The following is a 12,838-nucleotide window of genomic DNA, read 5'->3' as shown; positions in this document are numbered from 1 at the left end:
AAATAATCACTTTAGAATTTGATGTATGTCTGTATAATGAAACGTAATGTCAAGGGTTATTGTGAGAATTCAAATAAGTCATTTTAAAGAGGGAGAGTAATGTTATTACTACTTCCTAATTCTCTATCTTTTCTTAGATGAGATTTTCTGCAAAAGGTCTATTATAGCTCACAGTTCCAATTATAAGTTAATTCTCACATCTGAGAAAGCCTTGATTCTGTTTTTAATCTCTATTTTAGAGATAAGGAATGCTGGAAAAGTTTAAGTGACTGGCCTATGATTACTCATCAAGTCATAACCAGAACTGAAACCAGACTAATTTCTTTCCTTTATATTTAGTTTTTGTCTGCAAGTGGTAACTTTAAGCAGAAATAGGCTCTAGTTTATGTTATTCCTTTTTCTTTCTTTCATTGGTAATGGGTAATAGTATAAGTTTGCTTTGTTCATACAAAGCAAACATAATATAATGTTTATGTTTTTTTATAATAACACCAGTGAAAAAGTACTGTTACATCTGTATGCATGCTGCTGATTTCTTTAACTCTTTTTGCTTCTGTAATGTAGTTACTTGATTTTCTTAATCACCAAGGAATATAGTCCTTTGGACCCATATATTTACAAAATTAAATATTGTAAAATGCTAGATAAGGAAAAAAGACAATGTGAAAAAAATTCAAGATACTGGATAACAATAAGTTTAATATGTGTGGGTGCTTAGAAAAATTATATCAACATATCCCTGAATGTTTCTAGACAGTTTACAAAAATCCTAAGGTTTGGTAATATTTTCTTATTTTATGTACTGCCTCTAGTCAAGGCACCCATTTTCTATAGTACTAAAAGATGACCAAACAAAAATATATTCCACATTCATGTTTTCCTTTGAGTTTATAAAATTGGGTAGAGATTTTTAAATCAGGATACATGGTATTTTAAAAGAAAGGTGAAAAGGATATACGTGGTCACTGTAATAGAAAAGCATCAAACTATAATCAGAAATAGCAGCATCAGATAACTAGCACATAACTTAATTTCAACCATGTGTCAGACTGCTATGTAGTTAATACATACATTTGAATGTTCACCCTTACAACAACTTTGTAAGAAAAGTCTAACTATACCCAGAAAGAAGCTCCCTTGGGGAAAGACATCACTTTTTCCCCCTGCCCCAGTGACTTGTTAGAACTCTGTGCCAGTTCAGACGCCTATAAAACAGGGGCTTAAATTGCCTTACAAGAAAAGATCATTACAGGAAGATAATTTGCCATTTTTCTTGTTTCTCAGTAAGTTCCTTCTCTGGGGTTCAGGGCGCATGCATATTTCAGAAACACTTATTATATCATTCAAGAGAGATTCTTTAAAGGAAACAAACTATGTAACATCCATAAACTGCTTTTCTTCTTTAGGTGGTGGTCATGTGGTGTGTGTGTGTGTGTGTGTGTGTGTGTGTGTCTGTAAAACTGGGGCGCATATTTGGAGGGAAGGTAAGGAAGGTTCAAGTTATGGTCAACTTTGGGAACATTCTGCTTGTGCTTCTTTTGTAATTCGGACACATTTCTGGGCTGATTACTGTGACTAACAGTGGCTCTGGGGACTCAGAAGTACCACTCGGTTCAGCTGCCAAACGAAGGACGGGGGACGGGGGGGGGGGGGGGGGGCGCTGTCTGGTGACTGCTCGCGCAATTCCTTCTACACAGAGACTGTCTCCAGGGACTCGCTCTCCAGCAAAGCCCTTCTTACTCGGGTCCCACCATCCCTACACTGGGATGACAAGCAGCTCAATCTGCTGGTCGAGCCTCGAGGGCAAAACCACCCCAGGGCGCTCTTTTTGCCCCGCCTTGCGTTCCAGCCATTATGAAAACGTAAATGGCCCATCTTGGCGGGCCGAGCCGCCTCGTGGCACCTAGGTTCCTGTGCCCAAAGTCCCCACACGACGCGCTCCTGCTCCTCACACGCCTCCCCCAACCCAGACCCGAGCAGCACCAGCACCTCTCCCGGAAACAAGCCTGCTGTGCAAAGGCGGAGAAAAACCTTGGGCCTTCCGCTCTGATTGGTCTCCCCCCCACTGCACGGGGCGAGGCAGCGATTGGCTGCCGGGCGTTGTCAGTCGCCGAGGCCAGAGCCGTGGCCGGGTGAGCGCAGCGGGGCTCCGAGGCTCTGGCTGCAGCCGCGGCTGCCGGAGCCGGTGCGGTCGGGCAAGCTCGCCGCCTCCGCTGCTGCCCACCCCGCCGCGCTGCGCCGTGCCGCCGGCGCTCCGGGTCCTGCAGGCGGCCGCCGGGGAGGGGCGGTCTCGAGAGCCCGGCACGAGGAGGCGGAGGCGGCGAAGTGATGCTGGCGCCCGGGATCCGGGCAGCGGCAGCAGAGCAGCGGCATCTCCGGGACCCCGGCTGCAGTGTCCGTGGCCCTCGGGCCAGCCGAGCGGTGGGAGACTAGGCGCCCCCCGGGTAAGGTCCCGCCCGCCAGCGCCCGCGCCGTGTGCTCTTTGGAGGTTGCGAGGTTCTTTGTGCCCGGGGCATCCTGACAAGGGTGTTTGGGACCGGGCAGTGAGTCCAGATGCACGGCTGGGCTGGTGCCTGAGCCCGTGCCTCTCCAGCTTGTGTGTTCTTCCCCCTCTGTGCAGACAGACTTCGACAAGGCGGGTGTGTGTGAGTGTGTGCGCGCGTGGGGGGGGGGGCGCCGGTTGAGGCACTTTGCGAGGAGCATGGTGGGTCGCTTGTCGCGTGAACCCACGTCCTTCAGGAACCCGTGCTGGGATGGAGCGAAAGGATGCTCTTAGCTGGAAGAGACAGAGAGAGGGCTCGCAGAAAGCACGCGGAATCCCCCATGACATCTAAAGGAACCAACAAATTGAACTTTATTGCCGTGATGGGAAGAGGGAGCTGTGATCCAGCGCTCCAGGGGACGGGCGCCTTCAAACCAGGGCTCCTCAAAGTCCCACTTTGAGCCAGGGGACTTGGAGCGGAATGGGAAGGAGGCGGGGAAAGTAAAAGCTCGCCTGATAAAATAAGAGAGAAGGGGGAGTGGAGCTAGGCGTGACGAGTGGCGACTTTTGTGTGTGACTGTGTTTGATGTCCCTTTTCGGAGGAGGTTTAACTACACTTTTCGGGAGCTCTGACTTAGGGACTTAGTCTGGCATTGGGGGACTAGTAGGGACAGCTGCTGGCTGGCCCCAGCGTGGGACACGAGTGTCCGTGAGCTACAGCTCAGGAAAGGCGGGGCCGGGCTCCCGGGCAAGTCCAGGTGGAGCCACTGCCTCCTGGGGTGGGACCTGGACAGATGTGCAGTGCAGTTGTGGGTGCCCACTGCTGCGCCCACGATAAAGTACCAGCTCGCTGGGGTTTGTCTAGGCGGCCGAACCGAGAGCACATGGTTATCTAGCATGGTTAGGCTTGCATACTCAACGTCCTACTCTGCCAACACTTACATCTTTTTAATGTTAAATTATTTTATTTTGCAAAGCCATTGAGAGTTCCACCTGCGCTGCAAACCTTCCCGCAGAAAGCGGATTTTAAGTGTAGCTGCGCAGGGATGGTGTTGCTGGCTAAACCCCAATCTCGGTAGTTCTTTGCAGTGGTTTCTCTATCCCAGGTCAGAACTCAGAAACTTAAACTCTCAGTGAATGTTTCATGAGCGGTCCGTTGTCTTTGTAGGCGTTTCTACTTGGGAAAAGTTCTTGAAATAACTAGACACTGAGGAATTAGTCTCCACTCTGACGCAGTTGGACAAGAGGCTCTGGTTCTTTCGAAAGGCCATGGGGTTGCAGTGGAGAATGGAAGTGGAGAGGGCAGTTCTTTGCTTGCCAATTAGAATCTTTGGTAAAATAAAAATTGGCTCTATTCATAGACCTGGATTTTGAATTAAGCCTAGCACTTTCCCTGTTATATAGCTTTTATTCTCTTTTACTTGGGGGAATCCTTGGCCCCCAAATACAACACAGGCGCCACCACAAAGCCTAAATCCAAACTGCAGAAACCACAGGATTGATTTCTGATTTAGTAAAGCAGAGAAAGTGAAAGTAGCACACCTGAAAGAATTATTGTAAAAAAAAAGGGAGCTGTCCAAAATGTCAACCTTTTCATATATATTTACGTGATAAAGATCACATCATTCACCACCCTCCCAATCCCATGTATGTATTCTGAAGCAGATGAACAGTTTAGTGGTATATTAGCAGAGATGTTAGTTTTCTATAGGACGATGGCTGTATATTTTCTCTCATTAATTCATGACTTGCAAGTGGAATTTTAAATACTGTTTCAGTTGAGCGTTTTATATCTTGGCTTTGGTATGGTAGAGAATGAGTTGAATTTTTCTCTTTATTAGTCATTACATATAGTTTCAATGTCTAGTTTTCTGACACAGTTCAAGTATTGTATTTTGTGGTCATTACATTTTCACAGAAAGTTTAAAATTCCATACAGGGTTTACATGCTGCCAGGTGATTATTTTAATGTTGCAATGATTAGTTGTGCTTTCAGACTTTGTTAGGATCATGACTCGCTTTAAACAGTTGATTTTGGTTTTGTGTCTTATTTATGCTCTGCTTTGAAGTGGTAAACTTTTTCCTGTGGGTAAAATAGAGTTAAATATGCATACTTAATTAGCTATTAATTTAAATTAAGCTTGAGTTAAAGCTATGTAACCAATAAAAGCCAATAGAAAAAGTAAAACATTTAAAAGAAACTTTTTTAATGTTAACTTTTTTCAGAAAATGATTTATTTACATTTCAAGTTCCCTAGCTTATAAATCTGCTGCATTTTGTATTGGGTAAGCTACATAGCAATTTTAGTTTTTCTTCTCCTCCTTTCCCTCCATCTCCTCCTCCTTCTTTTTTGGTTGTGGTGGTGGGGTGGGTGGGCTTTGATTTTTTGGGGAAAATTATTTAATTAAATATAATTTCAAAACCAAATGTAATCAAGTTTCAGCAATGCATCAATGAGTATTAGTATTAGGATACAGCAATAGTGTGTAAAGTTGACAGGATGCAGAAATTAGGCCTTTAGTATTGGGGATAGGGTAGAAGGTAGGCATTAACTGAAGGAAGGTAATGGATAGTGCCACAGAGTTCATACAAGCAATTCAGTTCTGCCAATTCCTCAAATTCACTTCAGATTTGACTTGTTTTGCTGCAGGGCAGCACAGGAACTCAGACTGCCATATTTTCTCCATGGATTTTAGGAACTCAAATAAATGTCAGCTTGTCAAGACTCTAGGCGACTACATTCACTTTTTCACCTATAGCAGGTTTAAATTTCAATATTGCATAACTTAGAAATATTGCCTTTTCTCTATCAATGCAAAAAATTCCATGATGTCATGAAATAATATATTCCTCAAGTATTGAAGACTAGCTTTTTCTATATTCTTAGTTAAGATAGTGTGAGGCTTATTTATTAAGTTTTTTTTATAATTTTTATTTATAAAAAGGAAACACTGACAAAAAATAAGATAAAAGGGATGCAACTCCACACAATTCCCACCAGCAGAACTCCATATCCATCCTATCTTCCTCAGGTGGAAGATAGAGTATGTTGTCCAGCCTCCCTTCAGAGGATGGAATATTCTCTACCTTGGTTGATCCATGTTGAGGGTAAGGTCCTGTGGGGGCCCACAGAGGGGTCTATTGTGTTGTTCCTGATAGAGATGACCAGTAACAATGGAGAAAGTGATTTATTTGAGGCCAATCTTGTCTATTTGGGAATCTCAGGACTTCCATATTAGGGCCCCAGCTGATGGGGTGGCCTGATAGTGACTAAAGAGTCATCATTAAAGTAGGCCAGTCTCTTGCCCTTACTTAGCTTTTGTGGTCCTTACTTTGATAACGTTAGCTTTGGTGTGACTGAGGGAAGTATAATAGGAGGCAGGTGAGGAAATTATCTACTTCTAAGTAGACATTATTTCATTTTCTACTTGCTTGCTGCATATAGTGACTCATTGCAGACTATTGTGTATTTTTACTTCCAGGTATATATTTTGTCTTAAATTATATTTATTAAGAAATTTTATTAAATTGTTGCTGAAATCATTTGTTCAGAAACTAACTGTTTAGGGAAATTAAAAAAAAACAACTCAGTTGGGTTGGTGAAATAGCTTTCTTAGGCAGTGTACTACATTGCCCTGTGCACAACTCTGGGTTGAGCCCAATCCCCCCTGCACTGAAGGAAACTTAATGCTGTGATCTTCACTTTCTCAGCCTCTCTGTCTCTATTAGAAACAAAACAAAGAGGGTGGGGTAGTAGCACCACAGGCTAAATGCACATAGCACAAAGCACAAGGATCTTGGTTCCAGTCAAGGGCTCCCCATCTGCAAGGGAGTCGCTTCACAGGCAGTGAAGCAGGTCTGCAGGTGTCTGTCTTTCTCTACCCCTCTGTCTTCCCTTCCTCTCTCCATTTCTCTCTGTTCTACCCAACAACAAGGACATCAATAACAATAACAATAATAATAACCACAACGATAAAACAACAAGAACAACAAAAGAGAAAAAAGATGAAAAACAAAACAAAGACCTCAATCAATTCAGTAAATCAGAAATTTATTCTTTCTCTCCACCCACACTGTGTCTTTCTTGTTGTCAGCATATGTCCCCCACCATCTTTCTCTCTCTCTCTGCCTCCCTATTATATCTTATACTCTCACTCTCTCTTTCTACAGGAGAGACACTCAGGAGGTCTGTCACCCTGACATTTGAAACAAATTCATCAATTTATTCTGAATGATAATGTATTTCATTAAACTTGATTCTCATACTTTCTAACAGCTTATTACTAATTATGAAATTGGTTTATTCAAGTAGATTTTGACAAGATATACTGTGCATCTTTTATGCCACAAACACTGGTATACTTGCTTTAACTGGATCACAGAGTAAATCAAAGGCCCTTATCCTCACAAATCTTATATTTTGTTTAGGTAAAATAGACCATGGGAAAGTAAGTACTTTTATTATTATTATTATGCTCCAGCATTATTGCTGGGGCTCGGTGCCTGCACTCTGAATCCTAAGGCCATTTTGTTGCCCTTTTTGTTGGCCTTGTTGTTGCCATTATTGTTATTGTTGACATTGATATTGTTCTTGTTGGACAGGACAGAGAACAGTCAATAAAGGGGGGAAGACAGAGAGGGGAAGAGAAAGACACCTGCAGACCTGCTTCACCGCCTGTGAAGTGAACCCCTGCAGGTGGGAAGCCAGGGGCTTGAACTGGGATCCTTAGACCAGTCCTTGCACTTCGAGCCATGTGGCTTAATCTGCTGCACTACCGACCCCCCCCCTTTTATTATTTTTAATATTAATTTTATTTTTTAATTTTTGCTACTAGGGTTTTATCTCTGGGGCTCTTGGATTTCTTAGAAAAATTATTTTTTAATTTATTTAATGATGGAGAGAGAAAGAGGTAGGGGGAGGAATGGAAAAGAGAGGGAGAGAAAAGGAGAGACACTTGCAGCACTGCTCCACTGCTCCTGAAGTTGCCCAGGCCCCAGTATGATAATATGTTTCTACTGGGTCCACCATTGCCTAGCCCCTCTGCTAATAATATAATATTTATCCCGTCAGTCTATTTTTCTGATCTCCCCCTCAATAGTCACTTTCTAATTGATTTTCTGTCCAATTAATATCCACTGAAATACACACCCACACAAATATACTCCGTCTGAGGACTGGAAAGTAATCATGCTGACAGTCTAATACATGTTAATTTTAAAAGCTATGCATGTGAGCGCCAGCATCATATAAGATGAGGGCTGTAGGAGAGGAAGATCAGTAAACAATGAAATAACAGGATATGTCCCCACTTAAAAAGTCTCAGAAATCAAATCATAATATTTTTTTTTCAGAGGAACTAAATTGGGAGACATTTATTATGTCGTTAGCTTATTTGCTTCAAAATAAAAAAAAAGTTTGAAAGGAATTTTCTGACTATTTCAAGGTCAAATCTACCTAATATCATTTAAAAGGGAATACTGTGTTGCTAATATTTGGAAGGGACCCATAAAAGGCATCCTTCCAGTGAGAAATTTACTACTTCTCTCAGGTTGAGAATGAAAAACTCAAAAAAGTCTTAGGACTTAGACTTAGTTTCCCTGGAGTACTTATGCACCAGCAAAATACTTAGGATTTGATCTTCTAATTAAAAGTGCCAAACACGTCAAATGTTTAAAAACTTTGCCTTTCATTTAAAATTGATTTGGTTATCCAATTATAAATGGAACTTCATGAAAAATTTCCTGTTCTATTCTGTTATACACGAAGCATTGAAGTTTATATACCAGATTCACTTTCTCTGCTTTCCATGTCTTTATTCATGTTAAGGTCTTTACATCTAAAAAAATACTATTTTTTCTTTTTCAGCATTATGTTCCAAATGAAACCTAGCTTGAGTTAAAAACTGATGTAACTTAACTTAGAAAAATTGGTTTGCAGGGGCCAGGAGGTGACATACCTGGTTAAGTGCTCACATTACCCAAGTTCAAGCCCCTGGTCCCCACCTATGGGGGAAAGCTGCACAAGTGGTGAAGCTGGTCTGCAGGTGTCTCTCTCTCTCTTTCCCTATCTTCTCTTCCACTCTCAATTTCTTTCTGTCTCTATCATATATATTTAAAAAAAGAAAAAAAAGTGAAAAGTTAGCTTTCTAATAAATTTTTCTTAATAGAAGTTTGAGTGTGTGCCTTGCCATGTGAGAGACCCAACTAAATGTTTGGGGTTATTTTATCTCCTGGTTTATAACAACAGTCAGACATTTTAACTTCCAAGAACACACAGACATAGATATAGGAATGACATGAATTTCCCTAAAAGTGTAACTGTATTTTTATTATAATATATTTTCTGAGTAGTACTTTAGTCGGGTATATTGTCTATTTTGTCTACAGGATGATTTTGATGATCTTGTGAATTATACTTGACAAATAATGAATTTATTGGAACAGAATAGCAGAGCAAAAAGAAACAGTTTGCCTCTAATAGTCCTTGTATTCTTATATAACTCAAGGGGATATTCAGTCTCACAGCTCATTCCAGAGTTTCTGATAAGACCATTTTGTTATTGTTTTCTTTTAATAAATTAATATTTTGGATGGTTAATGTATATAGTCTTTAAAAATACAAAGTAAAAACTACTCCTCTCATAGCCCTCTCCAACACACTTTGTACTTATGACCCTACCATGACTCCTAACATATAAGTGCTGGTTTTGTACTAGTTTCTTGGTATCTTTTCAGAGGTTGCCTAGCACCTCTAGACATTAACCTTTTAACCCCCTCAATTTGTATACAAATAGCAACACTATGTATAGATGTTTTGTCTACTGCCTTTTAAATTAAATTTTGGTGGTGGTTATTGTGTGGAGCTATAGTCTGCAAACTTCTGATGTTATAAGCCACTATTAAATTACTATAATTTTTTTAAATGCAACTTTTCTGGAGAACTGTCAAAGTTGAGTTATAAAAAGATCTCCAATCTCATTTTCCAGCTCTTCACAGTTATTCAAAAACATCATCTTTTACTTTTAGCCAGTAACTTCTTGATGAACTGTTATATAGACTTTCAAATTTTCAGGTTAAGACAACCTGTGTTGTTTGCTATGTTGAAGAAACTTGTATATATTGTTTCATTTGTGCAGTTATTTGTCAGACCTAGAAATAGAATTGATCTATTGGAATGAAGGTGTGTTTGTTAACTTTGAAAAATGCTTGTGTATTTGTTGTTGTCACATTGGGCTATCTTGCTTCCCTTGTCTTCACTTGAATAATGAATTGTGCTGACTAGCCCTGGACTAAACGCTTGGATTCAGAATATACCTCTAGAGGCCCCTGCCCAGATTTGCATTTATCTATCAGCTTGCTTCCTACCTATACAACTTAATGAGAACTAATCTTGTTTGTTGACCTTCCAGCATGTACATAACCATATTGGCCACAAAGTTAACTCCTGTAATAGTCCACTAGGGAACTTTTGTCTAATTGTTTCTTTATTTCTGATCTTCTTTTCTATCTTTTTATATACTAAATACATAATAGGATTGTAATGTGAGGGCTGATTATTCATCTACTAAACGACAATATTAAAAATAATCATGCATCATGTTGGCAAGGATGCAGTGATTCTGGTGCTTTCAGAAAGTGTTCATTGCAATTAAAATTGGTGCAGCTCTTCTGAAAAGCAATTTGGCAGTATACAGGGAAGAAGAAAACTATAAAAATTTTCATACTGTCTGATCCATTAATATTCCTTCTGGGAATCTATCCTAAGGAAATATGGAAAGGTCATATTTTAGAAGATGTTGATGGATGTGTTGTATATAATTAAAAAAATCAGAAACAACTCAAATGGCTAATAATACATTTAGGCAAGAACATTTGAAGATGATATACAGCCATTTAAAATAAAAATGAGGATTATAATAAAACAAATACATATGCTACACTATTTCCTGGGGAGAAATGTGGTACATTAGCACAATAAAAATTGAATGTATGAACAATGAAAATTCAAGTATGGGGGCAAGTGGTGGCACACCTGGTTGAACATACACATCACTGTGTGCAAGGACCCAGGTTCAAGCCTTTGGCCAGTCCCCTCTGGCTGGGGGGAGGTTTCTCAACCTCACTGGTTTCTCAACCAGTGAAGCAGGGATTCAGCTGTCTTTCTCTTTCCCTTTCTACCTTCTATTTCCCTCTCAATTTCTCTCTGTCTCTATCCAAAATAAATAAATAGGATATTTTTAAAAATTCAAGTAAGTCACAACATGAAGGAAAAACAGGTGATTGTTTCATGTCTATTTCTCTGTTTTCTAGAATATTTTATGATACCTTACATTTGAAACACAGCTAGTTTTCCCTTTGGTATTTAATATTTTGCATTGATTATAAGTAATAGGTTTTAGTATATCTACCTTTTTTGCTACGATTAAGTGATCATATATTTAAGATATTTAAATAGGGGAGCTGGGTGGTAGTGCAGTGGGATAAGTGCACATGGTGCGAAGTGCAAGGACATGCGTAAGAATCCTGGTTCGAGCCTCCGTCTCTGCACCAAGAAGAGTCGGGCTCGAACCCGGCGGGTCCTTGCACTTCGCGCCACGTGCGCTTAACCCACTGTCCCTACCAACTCCCTGAACATGATGTCTTATCTGCTTCTCATCTTATCTGCATCTCATCTTATCTGCATCTCCTCTCTGCACACTAACCTCTTATGCCGATTTTTAATTTTGCTATAGATTCTAAAATCAAATCACACTGTTTCCCAATTCTTTGTTAAACTCTATGCATTTCAGTAAAATATGCCTAGGGAAACTTGGAAACATGGTAAATGTATCATGCATGTGAATAAACCTAACTCATGGAATAGATGGAAATGTGGTGAGCGGTCCCATGATTTTTGCATAGCTTCTCGAAAGAGCAAATATTGAGCTGGATAGTTGCTCCCCTAGTAGGGCATTCATATTATCCTTTACAAGAACCTGAGTGTGAGTCAATGGTCATCAGGTGGGAGTGCTCATGGGGGGAAGCTTTATGAGTGGTGGTGCAGTGCTGTAGTGTCTCTCCTGTTCGCTCTGCCTCCCACCCTCTATCAGAAAGAAAAAAGTATGACCTATGGGAGCACTGACGTCTAGTGGTAGCCCTGGTGGCAGGTAGAGAGAGAGAGAGAGAGAGAGAGAATAAGGGAGAGATGGAAGAAAGGAAGGAAGGAAGGAAGGAAAGAAGGAAGGAAGAGGGAGGTAGGGAGGGAGGGAAAGGAGATAATAGCTGAAATATGAAAAAACTACAACTTTTCAAATAATGAGTTGATTTACTAAGTGAATTAGGAAAGAACAATGTGAAATGTTTCCTCCTACTAATTCTTTGGAAAATGAATGCAATGGCATTGTCTCTCTTTATTGAGGTGGTTTTTATATTGTAGACTAACTTGTTATCATTGCTAGTTGATTATCACATTATCTTCAAAGTATTAGGGCTACATTTAATTTTAAGGAGACTGCAGTGAGAAGAGTATCATCTCATGTTTGAAGTGCTATATTATACTATTATCTACTTATCCTTCCTGTCAAATGCTTACATTTGAATTTCTCCATAAAAAAGATCCTATTTTCTGAGGTGGTGTAACAATCAATAGATAGGCTTGGTTTTATGGTGGGAAGCAGTGGGAAGCATACAACTTTTGAAAGTACTTGGTTTGAATTAAAAATATAAAATAAAACAAAGGCCTTTGTTGGACATTTTACTCTACCCATGATCTACCTGGCCTGTCACTTGAAACTAGGTCAAATTTTAAAGATTACATCTGCTTTGTATATGTTGTGCTGACATTATCTTTTCTCCTTCTACTAAACAAGACCATCATTCCTTCTCTCTCTCTCTCTCTCTCTCTCTCTCTCTCTATATATATATATATATATATATATATATATATATATATATATATGTGTGTGTGTGTGTGTGTGTGTGTGTATTTTTTTTCCAGCAAGAATCAGAGATTTTATTCTTAGCTATCCTTAAGGCTCCTGCTACTATCAGTTAATAATTTAAAAAGTTGTGCATGCTTTCACTAAAATGGCCTACAGCAGTTTATCTAGCTTTAAAAACATGTTCACTTCAAATTGCACTTTATGTTCAGTTCAAGATTAAGAATAGTGATAGCATAATAAAATTTGAAAATAAAGTTAAAATATCATTTTAGTAAATAGAACGGTGAATTGACTGTATCTTATTAGACTTTTTGATTATAATTAATAATGACAATGGCAGAGAGTGATTTTTGATGTTAATGTGTTATTAGCTTGCTAATAATTTCATAAAACATGTTATGAGATATATAGTAGAATCTTAGTATCTCCATTTTA

At 39.8% G+C, this 12,838-nt stretch overlaps 1 protein-coding gene across 6 annotated transcripts in view; it reads left to right on the top strand.

Annotated features, from left to right (window-relative positions):
- The first annotated feature begins 2,126 nt into the window (after positions 1-2,126).
- Positions 2,127-12,838, top strand: part of B3GALT1 (beta-1,3-galactosyltransferase 1) — a 692,162-nt gene continuing 681,450 nt past the window's right edge. For 2 of the 6 annotated variants that reach the window (XM_060177773.1, XM_060177774.1), the window contains exon 1: positions 2,127-2,444. The gene's annotated coding sequence lies outside the window, so the exon portion shown is untranslated. The remainder of the gene's footprint in view (positions 2,445-12,838) is intronic. The other 4 variants (XR_009545942.1, XR_009545943.1, XR_009545937.1 and 1 more) reach the window with 3 other exon arrangements.

This window comes from Erinaceus europaeus, chromosome 18 (assembly GCF_950295315.1).
Source record: "Erinaceus europaeus chromosome 18, mEriEur2.1, whole genome shotgun sequence".
Taxonomy (NCBI): Eukaryota; Metazoa; Chordata; class Mammalia; order Eulipotyphla; family Erinaceidae; genus Erinaceus; species Erinaceus europaeus.
This window is presented reverse-complemented; position numbering and strand designations above follow the sequence as displayed.